This window comes from Microtus ochrogaster, unplaced genomic scaffold, assembly GCF_000317375.1.
Source record: "Microtus ochrogaster isolate Prairie Vole_2 unplaced genomic scaffold, MicOch1.0 UNK66, whole genome shotgun sequence".
Classification (NCBI taxonomy): Eukaryota; Metazoa; Chordata; class Mammalia; order Rodentia; family Cricetidae; genus Microtus; species Microtus ochrogaster.
The window spans coordinates 928903-935588 of NW_004949164.1; positions in this window are offsets into that span (position 1 = coordinate 928903).

Sequence of the window (6686 nt, forward strand, 5' to 3'; positions counted from 1 at the left end):
CTCTCTCTCTCTCTCTCTCTCTCTCTCTCTCTCTCTCTCTCTCTCTGTGTGTGTGTGTGTGTGTTGTTCACTCCCCTGTGACTGTCAAAACCATCAGCTCTAGGAGAATTCTCCAAACCGTAAGTCCTAGGGGAAAGAGAATTCATTTCATCACCAAGTATAAAAAAGTTTTGGCTTTGCCAAACAAACTTGAAATTTGATGTTCATATCCCTTTCCTAATTTGGAAGACTGTCTTGGTGTGTTTTGAACGCGTGCACTCACTCTCTCTCTCTCTCTCTCATTGTGTATGTATGTTTATGTTTATTTATTCATTCTTACTTTCAATAAAACTAAGTTTAGTTCTGAGACCTTCCTTTTCCCACTTTTTTATTCTTTAAATCTACAGAGAATAAGAATCCATTCCTGCAACCCTCCATGACCTTACCAAACTCACCACAAAGACTGGTAAGGGAATCACAGACATAAAATGCATGGATACTGTGTCTAAGCTCAATGGGTCTCCTTTTAATGAGCAAAAAGCCAATAAGTACAATCAGAATATAAATAATTGAGAAAGATTTCTTACCTACAGCAGGCAAGGAGAACACAGGAGTTATTTTTTAAAGCAGTGTCCTCCTGGGACAAAATAAGTTTGGAGATTTTAATTCAAAGGCCAGGTATATTCATATTAGAAAGCACACTGTAGCTTGGTATGCATTCCTAAGCATGCTCACACTATGATACGATATATATTGCTGAATATTCTCAGTTTAGGGTTATAGTTCAAGAAGAGAAGATTGTGAATGCACTGTGTTAGAGGGAATGGACCATGCTTATCTTAATGTCATGGAGAAGATGTTCAAAAGCAAAAGGAACACTTTCAGTCACATGACTTAGGAGGAGAAATGTAAGGTGGAGGAAGAGGGAAAGGAGGAGGAGAAGGAGAAAAATTTAGATCTAGTGCAAACCAAAAGGCAGGGCACTTTGAAGATATGTTAATGTGGGAGTCTGCCCTTGCTCGCATCTACCTTACTTGGCTGCTGACAACAAATTCCTAATAATTTCATCTAATGGATACACTTGGTAAGGAACCTGGTCTCTGGCTAATTACTAGAAAAATATCGTAAAGAACAAAGAGAAGTAACTATAAACCTAGGGCAAGATACCGTCCAGATGATATGTGGCAATCCAGATATGTGGCAATGTCTGGATTCATTGGTTCAACTAGGGTAAAGAGGCTGGTAGTTGCCATTCATTAGGGAGAGGCCAGGAATACTTCCACATCCTCTAATGCTCAGGACACCACCAAACGTCAATAGTGCCAGTCTTGAAAAAACAATAGACTATCACCACTTCTCTTGGTTACCCATCAGAACAAATGGGCAAATTCTTATTGCTAAAGTGTTAATCCTGAGAATTGTAAGGAAAAAACAAGTTCTACAATTTTGAGTCAAATTTGAAGCAAGCTTTTGTGAACAGAGGCAGTGCTTTTGTTCCCTGGCCACCCATCCCAAAGAATCACAAGAAACATATATTAATTACAAATTGCTTGACCTATAGCTCAGGCTTATTACCAACTAGTTCTTAAAACTTAAATGAACCCATTTCTATTGATCTATATTTTGCCACATGGCTTCATGTTCTCTAGTATATCTTTTTGCTCCAACAGCTTGTTGGCATCTCCTCTTACTCTGCACTTCTCCCTGTATCTCTGCTTTTATTATTTTCCACCTGGTTTTATTCTGCCTTGCTATAGGCCAAAGCGGCTTCTTTATTAACCAATGGTTATAAAACATTTTCATAGCATACAAAATGGTTATCCCACAAGCTTTAATTAAATACTGACAGGATGGACTTTGGTCAGGACTACTCCCTGGAATTCCTAGCAAGTTGCCCCAAGACATGTGTTATGGGGACTTTTAAGGACAAAACCACACTGCCACCACAGCACTACAATACCCAGCATTCCAGGAAGTTTCCTGATCCTTCAGCAGGTGGAGCTTGCAGGTTAACTGTGGGTCTGATGGAAGATATCACAGATTTTGATTGCAAAACATAGAGAAGACTCTGGGACTTTGGACTAGGAAAGTGGTTGAACATTATAAGTGGGGCTTAATGGGGAGTCCTAGAAGAAGCCTGGAAGACAGTACTGCAGGGAGCAATATGAACTAGCCGCTCAGCTCAGGAGGTTTCAGAGGGGAGGAACACTAGAGAACATTCTTGTGATACTTTGGCAGAAAATGTGGCTGCTTTCTGCTCTTGTCAAAAAAAAAAAATCTATTAGAGGCTAAATCAAACAAATCTGATGGACTGATGTCATTAGCAGAGGAGATCTCACGACAGCATCATGATGACTCTGCTGTGTGGCTATTAGTGATCCCTGTTGTGCAGATCTGTAATGAAAAGGAGTAAGCTGAGCAAGGAGAAATATGAAACACACAGTTTGAGGAGGAAAGGAGAACCAAGAAATGTATTGCTGGAGTCAACTCCTTTGCTCAAAGAAATAAAATGTTTAAAGAAAGGCCTGTTTCAAAATGGAATAAAGGAAATGGAGCCCTCAGGGCAAGTCCCTAACCCAGCTAATTCAATAAAGGAAACCATCAGCAAGTCAAAGCTATAGCAATGTAAGTCATGAGTGAACCAGTGTACCAACCTTTTTCTTTTGAGTCACCAACCAGCTGACTCATGATGCAGAAACTTATTAGTTATGAATGCTTGGCCTGGCTTAGGCCCATTTCTGGCTAGCTCTTTTAATTTAAATTAACCTGTTTCTCTTGATCTATGTTTTGTTTTGGGGCTTTTTACCTTTCTTTCTGTACATTAGTTTCCTGCTTTTTCCAATGTCTGGCTGAGTGGCAGTTGCCTGGCTTCTAGTCCTAGGCATGTCTCTCTCTTTCTCCCTCATTCTCTTCTCCTTCTTCTTTCTTGAGCCTAGATTTCTCCTCCTACTTATTCTCTCTGCCAGCCATCCCTACCTACCCCTCTCCTACCTAGCTACTGACTGTTAAGCATTTTATTAGACCAATCAGGTGCCTTAGGCAGGCAAGGTGAAACAAAAGCAATACATCTTTATATAATTAAACAAATGCAGCATAAACAAATTTAACACATTTTTATACAGTTAACGTAATAGTCCAAAGCATAAACAAATGTAACACATCTTTACACAGTTAAAGTAATATTCCACAATGGACCAGGTTCCAGGTCAACTAAGCAGAGAAACTAGGCAGCTTCAGCCGCGTGGTTCTAGCTATAAAGTAAAGGATACCGAAGTAAGAGGGTTGTTGAACATTCCTACATGGTTAAGAAAAATTGCAAAGGCCAGGCATGTGACAGGGGAATCCCTGCATGGAGGTCTTGAGAAATCATTGTGTGAAACTGTGAAGGTGAAGCCTGGATTGTGTTGGAGACCCCAAAATGCTGGAGATGCCAGAGTTGTGGGATACCTGTCAAGGAGAAATGCAGACAGGATGTAGAACTAGCAGAAAAGACAAGTGTGTTGTAATCAACAAAACTGGATGGGCTAAGAGATCCAAGGAGCCAATTAAGTCAGGATTTAGAGTTTGCCCTGCTGGGTTTTGGTCTTGCTTTGATACTGTATTTCCTTGCTGTGTCCCCTCTCTTCCCTTTTAGAATAGTTAGGTACAGTTTGTTCCATTGCATATTGGAGGTATGTGATTTGATTTTGATTTTTATCATAGATTATAGTTAAGGATTTCCTTGAGTCTCAAAAGAGACTTTGAAGGACTGTGGTTTTTTGTTTGTTTGTTTTATGTTGGATTAAATGCACTTTGCATTGTGGTGTGGCTACCAAGCCTAAAGAGGCCAGGGAGTAGAATTTGGTGGTGTGAATGAAAATGTGTCCCATTGGCTCATATATTGTAATGTTTGGTTCCCAGTTGCTGGAACTGTTCAGGAAAGATTAATTGCCATGCTCGCTGACATGATGATCATGGACTAACTCTATGAAATTGTTAGAAATCCCCCAGTTAAATGGTTTCTTTTATAAGCTGTCTTGGTCATGGACTCTTCCCAGCAATAGAACAGTAACTAAGACAGAGTAGAACTTGCTGGGAAAGGGTTTCAGCAGGACAAAGATGGGATAAGGGAGGGTAATAGGGAATGGAAATGTCTGAAATTTTTTATATACATGTATGAAATTATCAAATAAATATTTTTAAAAATCTTGCTCTAGAAAGTAGACTGGATTTTCTGCTCCTAATGGGAACATTGAAGACTCTGTAAGGGTGTGCTGTCCAAAATTAATTTAAATTAAAATTAGTTCAAATAAGTTGAAACTTGAAACTTAATTCCTCATTTGGATTCGCCACATTACAAATGATCAATGGTTAGATGTGGCACGAAAATAATGTATTTTCAACATCTAGAAGTTCTTTGGAAAAGTAAGTCAAAATAAATAAATAAATAAATAAAAATTTAAAAAAAAAGAAAAGTAAGTCAAAGAGAGGTCTTCTCCCAGCGACTTCTTAATATCAACCTGCTGTAGCTCTTTATCATGTCACAAGAAACCAAATGTTTAATAAATAGCTTTAAGAAAGATTAATAAGACATATTTAATTTATTCATATTGTAAAAGCGATTTTCTAAACTTGAATGCTTCTGAAATATCTGCTGGCATTTCTCTTCATTAAGTCGTGCTTTATTTGTTTATAGATCATCACAGCTGGAGAGAGAGCAAGACCTTAAGCCTGGGATTAGCAACTCAATGTCATTGTCATTGGCAGCTCAAGGACACAGGGCAGTTCTGAAACTCTGTCTCAGGGAAAGTTACAGAAGCGTTGAGTTCAAACTGAACTTGTCTCATCTTGAGGGACTTTGATTTGTGCCATCTGTTCGTCGTCAAAGAGGGGGCAAGCAAGGCAGAGACAACAGGCAGATATTGAGACAGGAGAAAAAAAATACTCTCACCTGGGATGCTGGGTAAAACGGCTCACCAGCAAAGAAGCAAGTTCCTTTACGAGTGGCACCCTTTGCTATAAGACTACCAGCGCAGAGTTTATTTTCCTTCCACATACACTTAGGTTAGAACAGGAGTGAACCAGGTTCAAGGCCTGAAATCACACAACCTGGGGCAGGGTCATGTCTCCCCCTAATGCACACATACCTGTGAATTATAAGCAGCAGCATTAATGTTCACAGTGAAAATAGCTTGCCTTTGCACATCTTGGGAGTCTTATCAGTTATAGTCTTGTCCGGGACTCTCATTTAAATTTCTTAGCAACCTGTAAAGACAGTAGCATCAAACCTGACCCAAATCCTGCATCTGACGATTGTTAAAAGCAATCAGCCCGCACTCACAGGTATGTCTTGCTTTCTGCGCCCCTTGCTAATGAAGAGTCACACCCCTACACTCCGCTGTGTCTCTTTCATTTTGAGCACTGACCCCTTCCTTTGACCTTGTACTCAAACCTATATTAAAATGTCTTTATTAAACCCCACCTCTGCTTCATCAACAGGGTAGTCCTGAGAGTCTCCTCTGTGCTTGCTCTGAATCCAGGTCCCTAAGTATCTAGGGGAACTCCTCGGGCAGCTGAGTGTGACAGTGGGGAGCTGTGCCTCCTTACTCTGCCCCCCAGAATGCTGACAAAAGGTCTTGGGAAACCTAGAGGAACAGGCTGATGCATCCTACGTCACACACACAGGTGCAGTTTGCCTGATTTCACACTGACTTCCTAAGTCCTGTTCTGTTCCTATCATATCTTCCCACGACTTCCACATCACGGATGAGAAAATTGAGGTTCAGAGACATTAAGTGGTTTTGCTCAAAGTTTACACAGAAGCAGAACCCGAACTGGAAAACCAATGTCCCAGTTTCCAAGCTTTCTGTGTTTGATTAGAAATTCTCAGCCCTTCAAAGCCCTGAAGGAGCAGTCTGCTGTGTGCAGAAGGACACACCGCTGCTGTTCAAAAGCCTCTGCTTACCACTAAAGAGAGTGACAGCTCTGTGAAAGAAAATGACCTTCAGTGTGGCCAGAGAAGAGAAGAGGAAATACACACAAACTTAACCTGGACTCCACAGACTGGCAAGGTCAGCATACTCTCCCAGAATTACAAAGTGTATTCGGTAATCCCTCACCCCGAGTGGTTCTGTCTTTAGGAATCCACTGCCTTCGTCTACAGCCTAGTCCCAGAAATTTCTCTCTCCCCTTGCCTGATTGCCTCCATCTTTCAAGTACGGCTTCAGGAAGGCTTAGAGGCTTTCAGTTTGTAAATTTCCTTTGGAAGAGCTCGTTAAGCCCTTTGCTTTTGTTCCTGCCTCCTGTGGCCTCTCCTGGGTTGCGCCTTTTTTGTGCTTTTCCTTTAAAGCCAACAAAAACCGAGAAAACTCCCTTACGTCAAATTCTAAAACACAACTGTGTTTTTATCCCAGGTTTAATTACCAAAAGTGCTGCCCTTCTATAGGTCAGGCTTTTCAGAGAGCTCCATTATGCAGAACAGCAAGCAAACGCGAGATGTAGTCAACCTCACTGGCAGTCCAACCCGCACAGAGCGGCCACTATTGAAACGCTGTAAATAGAAGTCTCCAGAAAGGAAGCTGCCTTGAGGGCTATGCCTGACTGATCTTACAAAGCCCAAGCAGAGATCCTTGAGTTAAGCCTATCTCTGCTTAGTGTCTGGGACAGAGCCGTCACTTGAAAAAGATCCACGCGTGAATAAGCTGAACACGCCCGTCTTCTCACTCTTT